The following is a 22,302-nucleotide window of genomic DNA, read 5'->3' on the forward strand; positions in this document are numbered from 1 at the left end:
ATTAATTCTATTTATTCATTTGTGCTTTTTCCCCTTTAAATTTTTGCTTTATTTTAAGACCATATTACGGGATGCATGTAAATGTATGATTGCTTTGACTTAGTTTTAAATTGACCCTTTTTTATAATTGTTTTCCTCTTTATCTTAGTAACATTTATTGCTCTTCTCATTTCAACATAGCAATACCAGTCTCCTTTCAACTGGCATTCCTGTAGTACATCTTTCTTAGTTCTACTATTGACTTTTGTGAGCTTGTATTTAAGATGTGACCCAGATATGGTATATATTCGGTTTTTAAATCTGATGTAATGGTCTTTAATTATAATTTAAAGATTTAGTGCTTAAATCAAATGTAAAAATTTATATAATTGGTTTTAATCTATTTTTTTCCATTTATTTCAGGTTTTATTCCATCAATCCTTGGTTTCTGACTTGCACTATTTTAGCTAAACAAACAGTTGTAAGACACTTTTGCACACTTTTAAAGGTAATGCTTTAATTTCTTTGACTTTTACAAGATATTATCTGTGTCTTTGGTTTTCACCAGTTTTCCTCTTATACGAATATAACTTCCCTCATGAATATTAAATGGCTTTAATAGGGCTTCAGTAACAGAATAGTAGTGTCATTTATGAAATAGGGACAATTTGCATATTTATGGAAGAAGTCAAAGGTTAATTGTGGATATGTTGGTATTGAGATTCTGATAGATTTGAGCTCAAGGACTGTGTAAGGGCGGGTCATAAATTTAGAATGCAACAGGGTTAGAATGCAGATAGATGCAATTACCTGCAGTTAGACTGGGTCAAGAAAAGAGGAGCTTTGAAGGACTACTACAATGGTGTGCCAGAGAGTTCAAAAAGGAGAAGTGAAGAAAGAAAAAAAAAGAAAAAATACCCCTGAAATAAGTAGCAAACCAGAGTGTTATGTCCTATGCATCAAGTATAGAAAGTAGTTGAATAGAGAGTTTTAACACATGTAGATTGCATTTAAAGATGTGGCTTTGACCTTAGACATGGTGGAGGACATTAGCAACTGGGACAGCATGGATTTGGCTTAATGTTAGAGAAAAGAAATCTAGTTGGTCATAGATGATGAAAGAATAGGAGGTGCTGAAGTAGAGACAAATTAACATAAAGAATTGTTTCTAAAGATTTTGAGAGGATAAGGGTTTTTTAAAATTTTTTCATTAAGGTATTATTGATGTACACTCTTACGAAGGTTTCACAAGAAAAACAATGTGGTCACTACATTTACCCATATTATCAAGTCCCCACCTCTACCCCAATGCAGTCACTGTCTATCAGTGCAGCAAGATGCCACAGATCCACTATGTGCCTTCCCTGTGCTACACTGTTCTCCCCGTGATCCCCCACACCATGTGTACTAAACATAATACCCCTCAGTCCCCTTCTACCTCCCTCGCCAACCACTCTCCCACACCCCTTCTCTTTGGTAACCACTAGTCCCTTCTTGGAGTCTCTGAGTCTGCTGCTATTTTGTTCCTTCAGTTTTGCTTCGTTTTTACACTCCACAAATGAGGGAAATCATTTGGCACTTGTCTTTCTCCACCTGGCTTATTTCACTGAGCATAATATCCTCCAGCTCCATCCATGTTGTTGCAAATGGTAGGATTTGTTTCTTTCTTATGGCTGAATAGTATTCCATTTTGTATATGTACCACCTCTTCTTTACCCATTCATCTACTGATGGACACTTAGGTTGCTTTCATACCTTGACTATTGCAAATAGTGCAGCATTAAACATAGAGGTGCCTATGTCTTTTTGAATCTGAGAAGTTGTATTCTTTGGGTAAATTCCAAGGAGTGGGATTCCTGGGTCAAATGGTATTTCTATTTTCAGTTTTCTGAGGAACCTCCATACTGCTTTCCACAATGGTTGAACTAGCTTACATTCCCACCAGCAGTGTCGAGGGTTCCCCTTTCTCTGCATCCTCGCCAACATTTGTTGTTCTTAGTCTTTTCAAAGCTGGCCATCCTTACTGATGTGAGGTGATATCTCCTTGTGGTTTTAATTTGCATTTCCCTGATCATTAGTGATGTGGAGCATCTTTTCATGTGCCTGTTGGCCATTTGGATTTCTTCTGTGGAGAACTGTCTCTTCATATCCTCTGCCCATTTTTTAATCGTGTTATTTGCTTTTTGGGTGTTGAGGCATGTGAGTTCTTTATACATTTTGGATGTTAACCCCTTGTCGGATATGTCATTGACAAATATATTCTCCCATAGTGTAGGATGCCTTTTGGTTTGAGAGTGTCCTTTGCGTACAGAAACTTTTTCATTTAATGTAGTCCCATGAGTTCATTTTTGCTTTTGTTTCCTTTGCTCAAGGAGATGCCTTCAGGAAGAAATTGCTCAAGCTTATATTCAGGACATTTTTGCCTATGTTGTCTTCTAAGAGTTTTATGGTTTCATGACTTACATTCAGGTCTTTGATCCATTTTGAGTTTACTTTTGTGTATGGGGTTAAACAATAATCCAGTTTCATTCTCTTGCATGTAGCTGTCCAGTTTTGCTAACAACAGCTGGTAAGGGGGCTGTCATTTCCCCATTGTATATCCATGGGTCCTTTATCATATATTAATTGACCATATGTGGTTGGGTTTATATCAGGGCTCTCTAGTCTGTTTCATTTGTCTATGGGTCTGTTCTTGTGCCAGTACCAAATTGTCTTCATTACTGTGGCATTGTAATAGAGCTTGAAGTTGGGGAGCATAATCCCCCCAGCTTTATTCTTCCTTCTCAGGATTGCTTTGGCTATTCGGGGTCTTTTGTGGTTCCATTTGAATTTTAGAATAATTTTCTCTAGTTTGTTGAAGAATGCTGTTGGCATTTTGATAGGAATTGCATTGAATCTATAGATTGCTTTAGGCATTTTGACAATATTAATTCTTCCTATCCATGAGCATGGGATGTGTTTCCATTTATTGGTATCTTCTTTAATTTCTCCCATGAATGTCTTGTAGTTTTCAGAGTATAGGTCTTTCACTTACTTGGTTAGGTTTATTCCTAGGTATTTTATTATTTTTGATGCAATTGTGAATGGAATTGTTTTCCTGATTTCTCTTTCTGCTAGTTCATTATTAGTGTATAGGAACGCCACAGATTTCTGCATATCAATTTTGTATCCTGCAACTTTGCTGAATTCAGATATTAGGTCTACTAGTTTTAGAGTGGATTCTTTAGGGATTTTTATGTACAATATCATGTCATCTACAAACAGAGACAGTTGAACTTCTTCCTTGTCAATCTGGATTCCTTTTATTTCTTTGTGTTGTCTTATTGCTGTGGTTTGGACCTCCAGTACTATGTTGAATAGAAATGGGGAGAATGGGCATCCTTGTCTAGTTCCTGATCTTAAAGGAAAAGCTTTCAGCTTTTTGCTGTTAAGTATGATGTTGGCTGTGGGTTTGTTATATATGGCCTTTATTATGTTGAGGTATTTGCCCTCTATACCCATTTTCTTGAGAGTTTTTATGATGAATGGATGTTGAATTTTGTCAAATGCTTTTTCAGCATCTATGGAGATGATCATGTGGTTTTTGTCCTTCTTTTGAATAAGGGGTTTTTAATTGATTTATAGCTGTTGGTATATATAGTATCTGGAGAGATTATTTATTTAACAAGTACTATTTACACTGAGAACTTTGTGATGGGTGTCAGCATGTGTGATTCCCTCTGGATATGATCTAAGAGCCAGGGAGGGGAGAGGTTGGAATTCAAAGTGAAGTAGATGAATTTCTCCTTATCAGAAGCTGTTAGGGGTTGAATTGTGTCTCCTGAAAGATACATAGAAGTTCTAACTCTTCGGAACTGTGTTTAAAGCAACCCACTTTCTTATGGTATCCCTAGAACCTACTACAGAAGCCAAAATGAGTCATCATTACAGACAGGATAGTTAAATTACATGGCTACTGTTTGGCTACTGTAGTTGGTGGAAATAAAAATTAGATCACTTCTAGTACTTTTTGATCACTTGACAAATTAAGAAGTGACAGAAAAAAACAATAATAGGTAAAGGGAAGAGAGTTTGAAGTTTTGAGCAGAGAAATGAGATACAGTCAGAAAGTGCATGACTGAATGGGGAATGAAGTGAGACAGGAAGAAAGACTGCTGACAGTGCTGTGACTTGATATTACATATTCCACTTGGGACATGTGAGCTTGGGTTTCTCTCTCTTTTTTTTAACTATGCTCAACTATTTTGAAGTAAGGTTGGTAAACAACAAGGGAGAGTGGGACCAGGGAACTCTGGATGTATTCAAGAGAGTGATCACAGTGTCAGACTGTAGAATCTCCTCTAGTAGGGAGAGTAGTAAGGATAGAAGGGCAATGGAAAAACATAAATGTGGGAGTCCATTGGTAGGTAGATCCAGTTAGACTGAAAATTGTTAGGGAGGTTTTTAGAATATGTGAGCAGTGACTTAAGGGTACAATGTCTGAAATCAATATTAGGAGGTGGTACAGTTAATGTTAAACTAAGTAATTGTTTCCCAAATGTTTCTATTGAGGACATACATACAAAATTAAAACGTACATATGGCAAAATGAGGTCAACATACCTTCCTCCATCCTGGGGTCTGGCCTTCACAGTCTTATTGAGCTGCTCTTGTGACTGAAGCCATTAGGATTAGGGATACATCTGTATCTTAATAATGGCACAGATATATAACACAGCAAGATGATAAGAAACTCTGGCTTAGTATAAGACTTTGGAAATAGGTAAGTTTGGTGAAGTCTATTGGTATAAGATTAAGAAATGGAGAGGTTAGGGTGTTGAATGGATATTCTACATGATGTTGAAATATGGGAATTGATACTTTAAAATAATGATGGCAATGAAGAAGAAAAGGAAAGTGTTAATATGTTCAGTTGAAAAGGGTAAGTAACCTTGAACTTGATAGACTGGAGTATATGATTAGTATAGCTGATGGCACATGCTTCAAAAAGCCCAGATTTGTACATAAATGACAGAAAAATAATATGCAGTTGCGAAAAGAAAGTAGCTCATTTACCTCAATTATATTCCCTATGTTGATTGGTATGTGATGAAAAATTAATAGCTGCCATTTGATGGGGACACAGTTAAATCCGAATCAGGAGAATTTGGAAAATTTCAGTTAGAATAAAATATATGTGTATATATATTTTAAAATAAGCAAAAGTTGAAGTTATAGAAAAATATGCTCATCAGAGAGCATGAGTTTTCATAATGACATGGGAGGATTCTCCTACTGGTGATAGGTGACATATGTACAGATATAAAGTATGATGAACTATTAGGAAAAACCTGATAATTCTAATTAATGCTACCTGCTAGGGGCTAGTCTGTGAGGCATATTTTTGTGATGATGTGGGTGTTACTGAGGCTGAGAGATGTTTCTTCTATTTGTAGGCTTGCCATATTTAGCTGATGAAAATATTGGACATTCAATTACATTTCAATTTCATATAATCAACAAAATGTTTTTATTATTAGTGCATCCCAAATATTGCATGAGACATACTTAAATATTAATTGTTGTTTATATGAAACCAAGTGTTAGCTAGGCATCTGTATTTTATGTAACAATCATATCTGTGCATAATACATTTACATACATGCCTTCTGGCTTCTGTGGGTAGTTTTGGTCCAGGGAAAAGCAATCTTAGAAACTAACAAAATGTGAATTTGTAAGGTATTGTGTGAGCACAGGAAAAGTCAAATATATAATTATTTCATAAATGACTGCTAAGCAAATGTAGAGATCTAGCCTTCAAAGGAAATATGGTTTCCAAATGGTTCATCACCCTTTGTTTCTGGAAAAGCCTATTTCTCCTTCACTTTTGAACAATAATTTTGCTGGATTATAGAATTCCAGGTAGGTCTTTTTCTCTTTCAACCTTTAAATATGTTTCACTCCATTCTCATGATCCTTGCATCATTTTTGATGAGAGGACTGATATAATTATTATTGCTTATGTTCTGTAGGTAAGGTACCCTCTTTCTCCACCTCCCCTTCCTCCTCCCCAGTTCTTTCAAGATTTTCTCAGACTACTTTAATGCACATTTAAAAGTATTTATTCTTGATCTCTCTGAGCTTCCTGGATCCGTGGTTCATTGTCTCTTGTTAATGTTGGAAACTTTCAACTATTATTTCAAAAATTTTTTTCTGTTTCATTCTTTCTTCTTCTGATATTCTAATTATATGTAGATTTACATCTTTTTAAATTGTCCCAGAGTTCTTGGATATTCTGATTTTTTTTTCTCATTCTTTTTTATCCTTGTACTTCAGAAAAGTTTCTTGTATTTCTGCAAGCTCCCTGATCCTTCCCTCAGCCATGTCCAACTAACTGATGAAACATATAAAACACATTCTTCATTTCTGTCAGTGTTGTTGTTTGAGCTTTTCTTTTTTTTTTCATTTCTAGCATTTCCATTTCATTCTTAGTATTTCCATCTCTTTGATTACATTATACAACTGCTTTTGCATGTTGTCTACTTTTTTTTACTGGACACATTAATATATTAGTCAGTTATTTTAAACTCTCCATCTTACAATTCCAACACTGTGTCATAACTGAATCTGGTTCTGTTGTTTGCTTTGTCTCTTCATAGTAAGTTCTTTATTACCTTTAAATTTCTTTATTTTAATATTTTCTCTTTTCTAAAAGCTAGACATAGTGTGCCAGGTCACAGAAGCTGCGATAAGAGCCGCTAGTGTGAGCATAACTGAGGCTATTTGAAGTGAATTGCTAGGAGCTGGGCTACAATACTTGCTGTATCTATAGTCTAGCTTCTGTGTTTGTGCCTCTCCTCTTGTCCTTGTTGTTCTGTATAAAGAATTTTCTTCATATAGGGAGCATGTAGTGTGGCTTTTAGTTGTAACCCACTGTTATTCTACCAGACCTCTGTTGATGTGGTAGTGAAATGTGGGGGAGGGGAAGCTTTTATTATCTTACAATTATACTGAATTCCTTTGGAGGGTCCTTGAGCTAGAGTGAGCCCTTCACAAGTGTTTCTTATTTTTCCCTCCACCCTCCCTCTTTTATAAGAGACAGAAAGATTTGGTAATAGCTGTAATTCAATGAATGCCCTTCCCTCCAGGTGAGATGTGACTCTCCTAAAGGCTTAGCACCTGGGTCATGACACCTTTATTATAGAGTCCTCAGGAGATTTTTCCAGATGGTTACTTTTCCTCTCATGCTGAGAGGATACTTTTGGCTTTTCACTCTGAGAACTTGAGGTTCCTGGAGGTAAAGCCTGCAACAGTGTGCCTCCCCTCCCAGACTGCAGAGCCCATGGAGTTCCCCACTCTGTGCTAGTCCTGCCTCCAGCAGTCTGTGAGTCCCAACCAGCTAACAACTCCACTGGCTTTTGCTCCAGGTAAACAGACCTCAACTTTGTTTTCTTATATGCACCTATGTATCCAAATTTGAGGGCACTGGTTTGCTCTGCAAACTCATTTCTCTGAAGAATACAAGAAAAGTTGTGTATTTTCATATTGTCTAGCTTTTTTCTTAGCATAAGGATGAGAATGATGAATACCAAGTTTTGGATAAAGTGAAGGTTCCTTTGGCCAGGATTCTCATGGTGGCACAGCTGCAAGGCTGCAGGAAAGTGGAGATTGGAGTGGTGGCAGTGCCGAGGACAGACACTGAGATGACTGTGGCAGAGGGGAGGCACAGGCAGAGAGGCCCAGAGGCAGAGACCGGCTTGCTGAATGCAGATTCACTCTGAGTGGATAGGATTCTTGTGATTGACCTGCCACAGTGGGAATAAAGTTGGGTATAAACCCTTTCACCCCAAGACTGTTCCACTGTCATTTCTTTGGTCTTATTGAATCCATAGTGAACTTGTCTGGGGCTGATACCCACTGGCAAAACACAAGTTTTTTATATATCAGAGTTGAAATTGCCTTTTGAAATTGAGTATTGTGGGGAAAACTGAAGTTCCTATGTCCAGGATCCTCAACTGAACCTAAACTACATGATGATGTAACTGGCTTGCTGCTAGGTGGTTGAGCAACAGTGCCTGTTGGCACTGAGCTATTACTGAATGAGTCAGTATGTAAAGAGCTCTTCCCAGTTCTCTGGGCAGAAGCAGAGATGGAGGTAGATTATGGATGTGCAGACTGCTGGATGCAGATGTGATTCTATTCCTCAACCTACTGCCAGAAGAGTAAAGCCAGGTATAAACCCTTTTACCCCAAGAACATTCCATTGTCATTTCTTGGTCTCACTGAGTCTAGAGTGAACTTACCCGGGGCTGATTCTCTCAGGCAAGACAGGCTTACAAAAGGAAGTTTCAGAGGGTGAGGGTCTGGGAGGAACGGCATTGATGAATTATCTCATGATGTCATCTTCTTTATTCAGCTTCTGGTGGCACCACGTCACGGTCAGCAGGCGTTGGCTCACTGGCTCTTTCAGAACATGGTCTGGGACCTCCTTCTTTGATGTTTCTGTAAGGTAAGCTGACACCAAAGAATTTCTGTAATTTTTTATTTCTCCCTCAAGATACTGGTTCTCCTTGCAAAAACAGGGACTGGTCACTGATCTTTGGGACTGTGTTTGGTTTAAGATATGACTGGTTGATTGTTGATCATTTTGATACTGGGTTCGTGTTTGCAGATTGAAAGAATGAATTTTGTAAATGCTTAAAGTAGGCAAGAAGGAAAAAAAAGGCCTTTTTTATTTAGAGAAAGTGACAGTACGGAGCGCCCAACATGTTCTGGGAGGGGGCAAAGAGTGCCTGAGTCTGGGCTTTGTCTAGGGGTCTACTTCTCAAACTGAGCTGGGTTGCCTAATTTCTCTTGGTTCTCGCTGATATACTGTTCATTGTTTCAACTAACCTCATTGTAAGTGTCTATATTTTTAAATTTGCCATGCCGGTGCCACTCTGCTAGCTAAAAAACCAAGGATGGTCCACTGCAGCTGTTTTTTCCTTTCCCGGGGCCTTTATCCTGCTGTAACTAGACAGAGTCTACCCCCCTATCGCCCCCATCCCACTCCATTTTTCCCTGACTCACTATGGCTGGGAAGTGGCTTACCATGAATTCTTTTTTTAAAAGACGTTCTATAAATTTTTTCTTTTGACCTTTAAGCCTCAAGATGGAGATATAACTTAAAATGGAGTCCCTCTTGCTCTTCCCTCTGCGGGCTCACATTCATTGTCATCCAAATCCACTTATCTGTAGTAAAGAAAAGGCTTAATCAACGGCTATATAAAGGCTGTGTGACCAGCTTCCCTAAAGACACCTGGATACGGCAGAGAGAACACGAGTTTTGATTTAGACTGACCCACGTTTGCATCTCAACTATGCCACTTGATAACTAGTTTGAAAAGTCATCTCTCTAGATCCATTTTTTTCTTTCCTTCAAGTTGGGATGATGATGATGAATTCTTCCTTCCCTTATACCTCCATATTTTACTTCTTTCTTATCCTTTATCTTTTATGTTGCCTCAACTGTATTCTAAAAACAAAATCCTAAATCCTAATGATTCAAAATCTCCAAAGCCATCTGCCAGATATGCAAAGCATTTCACAGTTTAAGTATTTCATGTATCTCTGAAGTCATTTCTATTGCTTCTTCTTCATCCTTAATACCTTCATACATCCAGATGTTTTTTGTGGCCACAGCTTTTCCAGGTCTGCTCCTACACATTTGCCCACCAGAGTTCCACCATTCTTCAGATCTAACCCATGCTTAATGTCATTAAAAATCACTTCCAGATCACCACTTTTATACCTTGTTGTTATTTTTAAGTTGAAGACATTGTGTCTGCACACCGCTATTAAATGTCGACATCACTGACTAGTTTATGAGTCCTTAGAATTCAGAAATTATATGTATATATATATATGTATGTATGTATGTATATATATGTATGTATATATATATATACATACACTCATATTTGTATCATTCATAATGATTAGTCTATTGCTCTATCCATAGTAAATTATCAATATATAGTCTGCGCTAAATTTTGCATCAACCCAAATTTTTCCTATATAATACATAGAATTCTTCCCAGACAAACATGATCTCATTCCATAGCAAACCCCTATAAACTCTCAATGGAGACTACTCGCTTTACCATTGACTAGACAGAAAAAAAAAACAAAAGAAACTTTATTATAATGCACTTGGTGAAGTCACTCAGAGAGGTTTAGGCCTAGGCAGTCTATATTTTCTTTTATTTCCCTTCTTTCTTTCTAAATGTGGTATAATTTACATAAAATATTATATTAGTTTCCAGTGCACAACAAGATTCAATATTTGCACACCCTGTGAAATGATCACAATTCTAGTTGCCCCCTTCACCATATAAAGTTACATAACATGCAATATAATATAATTGACTATAGTCACCACACTGTAGATCTCCATGACAGCCCACATTTTTCTCTAGTACTGGGGCTGACCCAGGGATTTTTGCTGTGTCCAGGGATTTTTAGCTGGAAATTCCCGAAATGATGCTAGGCTACTGTAGCCTCTCATGCAATGGAAAAACATGATGCCTCACTAAGAAATTAGTATGTTGTGGAGGTCCTTTATCAGGACATCACTGGTTCTTCAATTACCTGAGCTTTTTTAAACTGCCTTGGGACTATAATTTTTTTTTTTTTTTGACTGACACCACAAGGAAATCTACAAAGTTAATATAAAAAATGGAATTTGGTTTTCTGGTCTCTCATCTATGATTCCAACATGAGTGTCTTTTGAGTGAGGTAGCCCATATCATAAATTCAGGGAAGAAGGTGTTTGACAGGAAAGTTGCTTATCTGACCAGAAGGACTACTGAATGGAATAGGAGACAAAATAAATAACATTTAAAAAACTCCAAATATGAGTCTGTACCCTATAGAAAAGCACAGCTATCAATATGCCTGATTTGAATCAATCTGTTGGTGGAATCATAATGTCTAGCTTCTGCACAAAGATAGGTTTTCTGCTTTCATGAACCAGTGATGTTTTCACAATAAATAATCAGGCAACCTTCTCTCCATCTATGTGACATTAGTGAGCTTGGCCAAGAAATGGTCTGGATCTAATTGGAGCTGTATTTCCCTTTCTATAAACTTCTTAATCATTTTTCAAAACGTAATGATCTACATGTTTACCCTTGAACAACATAGGTTTGAACTGTGAGTGTCTACTTACGCATGGAATTTTTTCAATAAATATATTGGAAACATTTTTGGAGATATGCGACAATTCGAAAAAAAATTTTCTCCAGCTTACTCTATGGTAAGAATACAGTATATAACACATAAAACATACACAAAATGTGTTAATCAACTGTATATGTTCTAGTAAGGCTTCTGGTCAATAGTAGGCTATTGGTAGTTACGTTTTTTTTTTTTGAGAGGGCATGTCTCATGTTTATTGATCATATGGTTAACAGTTAACAACGATAAAATTCTATACAGGGGACTCAATGCACAATCATTAATCCACCCCAAGCCTAATTCTCATCAGTCTCCAATCTTCTGAAGCACAATGAACAAGTTCTTACATGGTGAACAGTACAAGGGCAGTTGTCACAGAAACTTTCGGTTTTGATCGCGCATTATGAACTATAAACAATCAGGTCAAATATGAATATTTGTTCGATTTTTATACTTGACTTATATGTGAATCCCACATTTCTCCATTATTATTATTATTATTATTATTATTATTATTATTTTTTTTTTTTTTTTTTTTTTTTTTTAATAAAATGCTGAAGTGGTAGATAGACGCAAGATAAAGGTAGAAAACATAGTTTAGCGCTCTAAGAGGGCAAATGTAGATGATCAGGTGTGTGCCTATAGACTATTAATCCAAGCTAGACAAGGGCAACAAAACATCCACAGATGCAGAAGATTTCTCTCAAAACAGGGGAGGTGAGCTTCTAAGCCTCACCTCTGTTGATCCCCAATTTCTCACCTGATGGCCCCCCTGTGACTGTGCCTGTCTTAGGTTGTTCCTCCCTTGAGGAATCTTACCCGTCTCTGGCTAACCAGTCATCTTCCGGGGCCATACAGGGAAATGTAAATTCGGCAAGTGAGAGAGAAGCCATATTGTTTGAAAAGATTAGCTTTTTACTTTTTTGCAGATTTATGCCCTGTGGCTTTTATGCCCAGCATTTGTCTTGAGGTATCTTTACCACTTGGAGGAATTATGATACTCGGTAATTTCGATATGAGGCGCGAATTCTACTTAGGGGTTGTAATTATGAAGGAAGAAGAGAAGCTATAGAAGTAGCAGACGGAAGAAAACATGGGAAGATTGGTTATTTCTTTGACATATCTTCTTGTAGAGTAACTTAAGCATGTATAGGTTTTAAACTACTAATTAAATTGCACACACACATTAACATAATAGGACTATAGTTACATAACCAAAGCAGACCTACAATTACCAGCCATCTCCAGTGAAACCAAGAAAACCAGTTAGGCACCCTAAGCATTTGTGAAAACTTTTCTATGATATGATGGATATTGTCTAACTGAATTTGAATAGTTTGAGAAAAATCAGACAATTTAAAACAACACATTCCTGGGAACTGTTCACATCCCATGTGTTCATTAAACAGTAGATAGTCTGTAGTCTCAAGATTTTGGAGCACTGCAACTTGCACTTCTCCTAATTCTTGGTTGAGTTCCAACAGGATAGAACCAGTCAAATTTGTTATTTTACTGTATGCACAGGCCAGCTTAGATATCTCCTTCTTCATTCCAATGGGAATTCCAGGAACCAGTGGGATGAATGCAGTTACAACTGCAACAGTGCCAGGATCTTGTTAACGTTTTTTGATGATCATCTTCTGGAATGACTCTTCCAGAGTATGTTGATGTTGGAACTTCTTCTTCATATCATGTCTTAGTTCATTTTCTGGGTAACCAAATTAGGCTTTGATCCTCTGTATAAACACAAACAGACCCTTTGCCCACACTTTGATATGCCCTTTATACCATTGTGAAGAACTTATTGGAGGTCACCACATAGGAACTGCTTTTTTTTTTTTAAGAGAAAGGGATATTATCAGGAAAAGGTACTTCTATAGCTGATCATCTGACACCTTTAAATTATCAAAATTAAGGATATTTAAAGCATGCATTAATCCTTGATTTGCAGTTAGTTTTATACTATCAGGGAGTAATCCCCCTTTTCTTTCTTTTTTTTGTTATCATTAATCTACAATTACATGACGAATATTATGTTTACTAGACTCTCGCCTATACCACGTCCCCCCCACAAACCCCTTTACAGTCACTGTCCATCAGCATAGCAAAGTGTTGTAGAATCACTACTTGTCTTCTCTGTGTTGTATAGCCCTCCCCTTTCTCCCACCCACCCTTTATGCATGCTAATCTTAATACCCCCCTTCATCCCCTTCATGTCCCCCCCTTATCCCTCCCTACCCACCCATCCTCCCCAGTCCCTTTCCCTTTGGTACCTGTTAGTCCATACTTGAGTTGCTTCCATATTTTGGCTATTGTAAATATTGCAGCAATAAACATAGGGGTGCATCTGTCTTTTTCAAACTGGAGTGCTGCGTTCTTAGGGTAAATTCCTAGGAGTATAATTCCTGGGTCAAATGGTAAGTTTATTTTGATCATTTTGATGAACCTCCATACTGCTTTCCACAATGGTTGAACTAATTTACATTCCCACCAGCACTGTAGGAGGGTTCCCCTTTCTCCACAGCCTTGCCAACATTGGTTGTTGTTTGTCTTTTGGATGGTAGCCATCCTTACTGCTGTGAGGTGATATCTCATTGTGGTTTTAATTTGCATTTCTCTGATGATTAGCGATGTGAAACATCTTTTCATGTTTCTATTGGCCATCTGTATTTCTTTTTTGGAGAACTGTCTGTTCAGTTCCTCTGCCCATTTTTTAAGTGGATTGTTTGTTTTTTGTTTGTTGAGGTGGGTGAGCTCTTTATATATTTTGGACGTCAAGCCTTTACCGGATCTGTCATTTTCAAATATATCTCCCATACTGTAGGGTTCCTTTTTGTTCTATTGATGGTGCCTTTTGCTGTACAGAAGCTTTTCAGCTTAATATAGTCCCACTTGTTCATTTTTGCTGTTTTTTTCCTTGCCCAGGGAAATATGTTCAAGAAGAGGTCACTCATATTTATATCTAAAAGGTTTTTGCCTATGTTTTTTCCTAAGAGTTTTATGATTTCATGACTTACATTCAGGACTTTGATCCATTTTGAATTTACTTTTGTGTATGGGGTTAGACAATGGTCCAGTTTCATTCTCCTACATGTAGCTGTCCAGTATTGCCAGCACCATCTGTTGAAGAGACTGTCATTTTGCCATTGTATGTCCATGGCTCCTTTATCAAATATTAATTGACCATATATGTTTGGGTTAATGTCTGGAGTCTCTAATCTGTTCCACTGGTCTGTGGCTCTGTTCTTGTGCCAGTACCAAATTGTCTTGATTACTATGGCTTTGTAGTAGAGCTTGAACTTGGGGAGTGAGATCCAAGCCAATTTATTTTTCTTTCTCAGGATTGCTTTGGCTGTTCGGGGTCTTTGGTGTTTCCACATAAATTTTTGAATTATTTGTTCCATTTCATTGAAGAATGTTGCTGGTAATTTGATATGGATTCCATCAAATCTGTATATTTCTTTGGGCAGGATGGACATTTTGATGATATTAATTCTTCCTAGCCATGAGCATGGGATGAGTTTGCATTTGTTAGTGTCTCCTTAAATTTCTCTTAAGAGTGACTTGTAGCTTTCAGGGTATAGGTCTTTCACTTCTTTGGTTAGGTTTATTCCTAGGTATTTTATTCTTTTTGATGCAATTGTGAATGGAATTGTCTTCCTGATTTCTCTTTCTATTAGTTTATTGTTAGTGTATAGGAAAGCCACAGATTTCTGTGTGTTAGTTTTGTATCCTGCAACTTTGCTGAATTCTGATATTAGCTCTAGTAGTTTCGGAGTGGAGTCTTTAGGGTTTTTTATGTGCAATATCATGTCATCTGCAAGTAGTGACAGTTTAACTTCTTTACCAATCTGGATTCCTTGTATTTCTTTGTTTTGTCAAATTGCCGTGGCTAGGACCTCCAGTACTATGTTGAATAACAGTGGGGAGAGTGGGCATCCCTGTCTTGTTCCCGATCTCAGAGGAAAAGCTTTCAGCCTCTTGCTGTTCAGTATGATGTTGGCTGTGGGCTTATCATATATGGCCTTTATTATGTTGAGGTACTTGCCCTCTATACCCATTTTGTTGACAGTTTTTATCATGAATGGATGTTGAATTTTGTTGAATGCCATTTCAGCATCTATGGAGATGATCATGTGGTTTTTGTCTTTCTTTTTGTTTTTGTGGTTGATGATGTTGATGGATTTTCTAATGTTGTACCATCCTTGCATCCCTGGGATGAATCCCACATGGTCATGGTGTATGATACTTTTGATGTATTTTTGAATTCGGTTTCCTAATATTTTGTTGAGTATTTTTGTATCTACATTCATCACGGATATTGGTCTGTAGTTTTCTTTTATGGTGGGAACTTTCCCTGGTTTTGGTATTAGGGTGACTTTGGCTTCATAGAATGAGTTTGGGAGTATTCCCTCCTCTTCTATTTTTTGGAAAACTTTAAGGAGAATGGATATTATGTCTTCTCTGTATGTCTGATAAAATTCCGAAGTAAATCTGTCTGGCCCGGGGGTTTTGTTCTTGGGTAGTTTTTTTATTACCGTTTCAGTTTCTTTGCTCATAATTGCTTTATTTAACTTTTGTGTTTCTTCGTTAGTCAATCTTGGAAGGTTGTATGTTTCTAGGAAGCTGTCCATTTCTTCTAGGTTTTCCAGCTTGTTGGCATATAGGTTTTCATAGTAGTCTTTAATAATTCTTTGTATTTCTGTGCAGTCTGTCGTGATTTTTCCGTTCTAATTTCTGATTCTGTTGATTTGTGATGATTTTGTTTTTCTCTTACTAAGTTTGGCTAGAGGCTTATCTATTTTGTTTATTTTCTCAATGAACCAGCTCTTGGTTTTGTTGATTTTTGCTGTTGTTTTATTCTTCTCAATTTTGTTTATTTCTTCTCTGATCTTTATTATGTCCCTACTTCTGCTGACTTTAGGCCTCATTTGTTCTTCTTTTTCTAGTTTTGACAGTTGTGATGTTAGAATATTCATTTGGGATTGTTCTTCCTTCTTCAGGTGTGCCTGAATCGCTATATACTTTCCTCTTAAGACTGCTTTCGCTGCGTCCCACAGAGGTTGGGCTTTGTGTTGTTGTTGTCATTTGTTTCTATATATTCCTTGATCTCTATTTTGGTTTGTTCTTTGATCCATTGATTATTTAGAGGCATGTTGTTAAGCCTCCATGTGTTTGTGAGCCTTTTTGTTTTCTTTGTAGAATTTATTTCTAGTTTTATACCTTTGTGGTCTGAAAAATTCGTTGGTAGGATTTCAATATTTTGGAATTTACTGAGGCTCTTTTTGTGGCCTAGTATGTGGTCTATTCTGGAGAATGTTCCATGTGCACTTGAGAAGAATGTATATCCTGTTGCTTTTGGATGTAGAGTTCTATAGATGTCTATTAGGTCCATCTGTTCTAGTGTGTTGTTCAGTGCCTCCATGTCCTTACTTATTTTCTGCCCTGTGGATCTATCCTTTGGGGTGAGTGGTGTATTGAAGTCTCCTAAAATGAATGCATTGCATTCGATTTCCTCTTTAAGTTCTGTTAGTATTTGTTTCACATATGCTGGTGCTCCTGTGTTGGGTGCATATATATTTAGAATGGTTATATCCTCTTTTTGGACTGAGCCCTTTACCCTTATGTAGTATCCTTCTTTATCTCTTGTTACTTTCTTTGTTTTGAAGTCTATTTTGTCTAACATTAGTACTGCAACCCCTGCTTTCTTCTCACTGTTGTTTGCCTGAAATATGTTTTTTCATCCTTTGACTTTTAGTCTGTGCATGTCTTTGGGTTTGAGGTGAGTTTCTTGTAAGCAGCATATAGATGGGTCTTGCTTTTTTATCCATTCTATTGCTCTGTGTCTTTTGATTGGTGCATTAAGTCCATTTACATTTAGGGTGACTATTGAAAGATATGTACTTATTGCCATTGCAGGCTTTAAATTTGTGGTTACCAAAGGTTAAAGGTTAGCCTCTTTAGTATCTTACTGCCTAACTTAGCTCGCTTATTGAGCTGTTATATACACTGTCTGGAGATTCTTTTCTTCTCTCCCTTCTTATTCCTCCTCCTCCCATCTTCATATGTTGGGTGTTTTGTTCTGTGCTCTTTTTAGGAGTGCTCCCATCTAGAGCAGTCCCTGTAAGATGCCCTGTAGAGGTGGTTTGTGGGATGTAAATTCCCTCAGCTTTTGCTTGTCTGGGAATTGTTTAATTCTACCATCATATTTAAATGATAGTCATGCTGGATACAGTATCCTTGGTTCAAAGCCCTTCTGTTTCATTGCATTAAATATATTATGCCATTGTCTTCTGGCCTGTATGGTTTCAGTTGAGAATTCTGATGATAGCCTGATGGGTTTTCCTTTATAGGTGACCTTTTTCTCTCTAGCTGCATTTAAAACTCTTTCCTTGTCCTTGATCTTTGCCTTTTTAATTATTATGTGTCTTGGTGTTGTCCTCCTTGGATCCTTTCTGTTGGGGGTTCTGTGTATTTCCGTGGTCTGTTCGATTATTTCCTCCCTCAGTTTGTTGAAGTTTTCAGCAATTATTTCTTCAAAGACACTTTCTATCCCTTTCTCTCTCTCTTCTTCTTCTGGTACCCCTATAATATGGACATTGTTCCTTTTGGATTGGTCACACAATTCTCTTAATATTGTTTCATTCCTGGAGATCCTTTTGTCTCTCTCTATGTCAGCTACTATGTGTTCCTGTTCTCTGGTTTCTATTCCTTCAATGGCCTCTTGCATCTTATCCATTCTGCTTATAAATCCTTCCAGAGTTTGTTTCACTCCTGTAATCTCCTTCCTGGCATCTGTGGTCTCCCTCCAGACTTCATCCCATTGCTCTTGCATTTTTCTCTGCATCTCTGTCAGCATGTTTATGATTTATATTTTGAATTCTTTTTCAGGTAGACTGGTTAAGTCTGTCTCCTCTGGTGTTGCATCTGGGATCTTGGTTTGCCTCTAATTTTGTCTTTTCATGGTGATAGAAATAGTTTGCAGAGCTGGCATGAGTGACAGCTGTAAGAACTTCCTTTCTTGTTGGTTTGTGGCCTTCCTTTCCTGGGAAAACAGCGACCTCTAGTGGCTTGTGCTGGGCAGCTGCATGCAGACAGGCCTTCTGCTTCCTGCCCGGCTGTGATGGAATTTATCTCTGCTGTTGCTGTGCATGTTGCCTATCAATGGCTGCTGCTCCAAAATGGTGGAGCTCCATTGGAGGGGGCGCAGCCAGGAGGCTGTTTATCTCCGTAAGGGGCCTCTCTGCTCCCTGCTGCCCAGGGGGTTAGAGTGCCCAGAGATCCCCAGATTCCCTACCTCTGGACTAAGTGTCCCACCCTGCCCCTTTAAGACTTCCAAAAAGCACTCCCCAAAACAAAACAACAACAACAACAAAAAATTAAATAAATAATTTAAAAAAACACACACTTGCTTTTCTTATTCCTCAGGCACTGGCCTCAGGCATCCACTCATTGATCTTGCTGCCCTGTTTCCCTAGTATTGGGGTCCCTGTCCTTTTAAGACTTCCAAAAAGCACTCACCTAAAAAATAAATAAATAAATAAATAAAATAAAATAAATTTTTAAAAAAATGGCCACTCGCTTTTGTTTGTTCTCCAGTGCCCACCTCAGGGACCCACTCACCAGCCTTGCTGGCCTGTTTTCCTTGTATCCAGGACCCCACACATGCACTGTGTCTGCGCTCTGGTCTGGATGGCTGGGGCTGGGTGTTTAGAAGTCCTGGGCCCCCTTTCCCTCCTCGCTCCCACTCCTCTCCTCCCATAGGGAGCAAGGGTTAGGGGCACTCGGTCCCGCGGGGCTGGAGCTTGTATCTTACCCTGTTCGTGAGGCGCTGGGTTCTCACAGGTGTGGATGTGGTCTGGATGTTGTCCTGTGTCCTCTGGTCTCTATTCTAGGAAGAGTTCTCTTGTTATATTTTCATAGATATATATGGTTTTGGGAGGAGATTTCCGCTGCTCTACTCACGCTGCCATCTTGTCTCCACCCTCAGGACTATAAAATTTTAGTTTATTGTATTTTCTGTATTTACTTGTCATTTCTTCTGAAGTTAATAATAACTTAAATGTCTACATTAGTTTGTTAATTCTTGCTTTAAAATATAATGGATTTGTCACATTCAGCAGAGGCCTATAATTCTTTGACACTAGAATGTGGAAGCATCATTATTGTATGTTTGAACTTTCTTCTTACCTTTCCCATCTGAGAATAACATTTTTATGTCCATTTATATACATATGAAATCACATATTTCCTCTGTTGCTTTCATTTATATCAATTTTATTTTTATCAGACAATATACAAGTTATCTATCTCCTCAGTGACTCAAATTCAGGCTTTTTGTTAAAAGGTAATGTATTTTCTTTCTCTTGACATTTAAACCATGTCACTCTTAATATCCATTCTTTCCCCAAATCATTTAAAGCTCATTCAGCTTTCCTCTGCTTTTACCTCCAGGACCTGTAGCATATACTGGAACTGACACTAACATTCTTTCCCATATCTTCCTGAGCAGTCAATGTGAAAACATAAACCAGTCAGTTGAGTTCTCTATTGGATTTAATCTTTACACCAAGGCTTTTTCTGTATTCATCCTAAGAAAATATAAGTTACATTTTCAAGATGTAACACTTCCTCACAGAAGGGTAAAGAACTTTAGGAGAAATAGTTCACATCATGGGTTAGAAAATTTATATGTGGCTTCTTTCCTATGAAGAGAAAGAAAAGGAAATGTATGTTGTGGAGATGTCAGTCTTTTGAGAGGATGTGAATAGGTACAAAGAGCTGGTAAGGAGAGAAAAAGAGAGAGAGGATCTACAAACATCTAGCACAAAAATTGAGCTGCAGAAAAGGCCAAGATTAATCACAGCCTGTGAGGTATCACATAGATTCAAGATTAGTTTTCAATATCAATTTGCTATGTCTTAAGTGCCTTTCCACTTTAAACATAAAGATTTCCTTCTCTTGTAAGTCCTGACATGGTTAGAGCCCAGCAATAATCTATAATAGAGTGTGAAAGAGAGCACCTAAGGAGGAAAAAAACGTTGATACTAGCTAACATGATAATAAAGTATTAATACTGGTTAATCTTTATGCTTAACAAGAGTATTCCCATAGAGGATATGATTTAATCATTATGTCCTACTTCAAGTATATTCACATAATCTGTATTTAAAATAATTAGGGAAAGAACATTCCCCTAGAAGTATATGTCTATCTCAAACTCTCAACACCCTATTGAAAGTAGAATAAAAAATCAAAATGAATGACTTGAATTGGGAATGACAAGAGGGTGAATCCAGGACTGCATGCCTCCTGAGTCAGGAATTCTTGGACCCAGATGGGGGCTGAGTGACCCAGGGTACAGAAGAAGGTTGCTTTTCCTGGAGGGTTCAAGTGGAAAGAAGATGCCTAATTGCATTCAGCTGCAGAGTCCTGTGACTCTCCAGAACTGACAGTTTATGGGTATCTTGAAGAATCTGTCTAAACTGACAGAATCGGAGCAGAACTAAGGTGAGGAACAATGGTAGCTGATTGCTCTCTCTTCCTGTATTTTCAGGAGGGGTGACACATCGCTCGAAGAGATCAGAGAACACAGAATCTCTCTATATCTTTAGGAGAAGAGTGCAGTGTTGCCAGTTCATTTACCACTAGTCTGCCTTGGTAATATTTCCCTTTCACTGCTTACATTATTTTTCCACTGCTTGACAAATCCTAAAGGACTGATGTGTACATGTTTTAGTGGATTTAAAACCATCATAACTAAACATGCACACAATACACACATACACATACACATCTGCACACACACAAACCAGTAACCTAAAGGAGGCAGTCCACGTTGTATATCACGTAGAGATGCCTAGTAAAGGAAAACTGCTAGATTCTTCAAGAGGGAAAATTAGATGAGCTTAAAACAAAACAAAAAAAATTCTGGGAATAAAAGACATGAAACATGCATTTTTAAAAATAGTGAAAAACCAAACTAAAGGACTGACCCTCCTGAGAATATCCAATAAATAAAAGTGTTTTCAAGCATCCTCCGCAAAAAAAAATCAGAAACTAGAATAAACAATGTGATAGAAATCCTAAGGGAAAATTTGAGAGATTTAGAAGAAAAATCCAAAGACAAACATCAACAACATGAGCAAACATCAAAGGGAGGAAAAATATGAGGGCAACTAATTGAACAAATATTATGAGAATTTCCTTTATCTAAGACAAGGATATGAATTTGTGGATTGAAAGGGTTTGATCAACAAGATTTATATGTATATAAATAAATTTAAACACACATACACACACACACACACACACACACACATATCAGTCCTACAATATCCTGGTGAAATTCTTGAACTCCAGAGATACTACCTAATATTATAAGTTTGCAAATGGATAAAAGGTTAACACAAGTTCAGGTAATCTTATAAACATCTGACTTCTTACTTGAAATTTTGCATGCTAAAGTCATAGAAAGCCAAGTCCATGTAAATGAAAGAAACAAAATCTATTTATTTTCTATCCAGTCAAAGTACAATTGATAACTGAAGGCAAGTGAATATATTTTAGAAAATGTAAGGATTAAGATTAAATTATTCAAAGGAATATAAGGGCCAGTCTCATTATACAAATATTCATTATTCCCTGAAATTTCAAAGTTAGGTAGGAAAGTAAAAGTTATAACATGAAAAGATTCAGGTAAACTAACCATCTAAACTTAATGACATCATTTGTGTGGAAATTCATAATTTTGTAAGTAACCTGAATAATTGCTTTTTATAAAATATAATAAAATTTTGTTTTGTTACATTTATATGTTTATAATAATGTCGTCCTCCATATATACCTAAAGAAGGTATGTAGCAACTTGTTATCATTGACTTCTTCAAGTAGAAGCTGGCCAAATGTAGGTGGGAAAAGATAGTATAAATGTATGAAATATTTAGACCATACCCTATATTTAAGAATAGAGTATACAGTGACAAACCTAGAGGACAGAACATTACTCTTATGTGGACATGTTCTCTCCTCTGTGGCAGCATTTCCTCCTCTCCTGCCCAGAGGTAAATAGCATAGTTGAAGATAGTTTTAAATCATCACATGACTTAAAAAAATACTATATTGAAA

The 22,302-nt window shown here is 37.3% G+C and overlaps 1 long non-coding RNA gene across 1 annotated transcript; it reads left to right on the forward strand.

The window, feature by feature from the left end:
* The first annotated feature begins 400 nt into the window (after positions 1–400).
* LOC140850120 (uncharacterized) lies at positions 401–21,472 on the forward strand. The gene is made up of 3 exons (XR_012132876.1): positions 401–487; positions 8,375–8,467; positions 20,732–21,472. It is a non-coding gene; the product is annotated as an uncharacterized lncRNA (long non-coding RNA).
* The last annotated feature ends 830 nt before the right edge of the window (positions 21,473–22,302 follow it).

This window comes from Manis javanica, chromosome 6 (assembly GCF_040802235.1).
Source record: "Manis javanica isolate MJ-LG chromosome 6, MJ_LKY, whole genome shotgun sequence".
Lineage (NCBI taxonomy): Eukaryota > Metazoa > Chordata > Mammalia > Pholidota > Manidae > Manis > Manis javanica.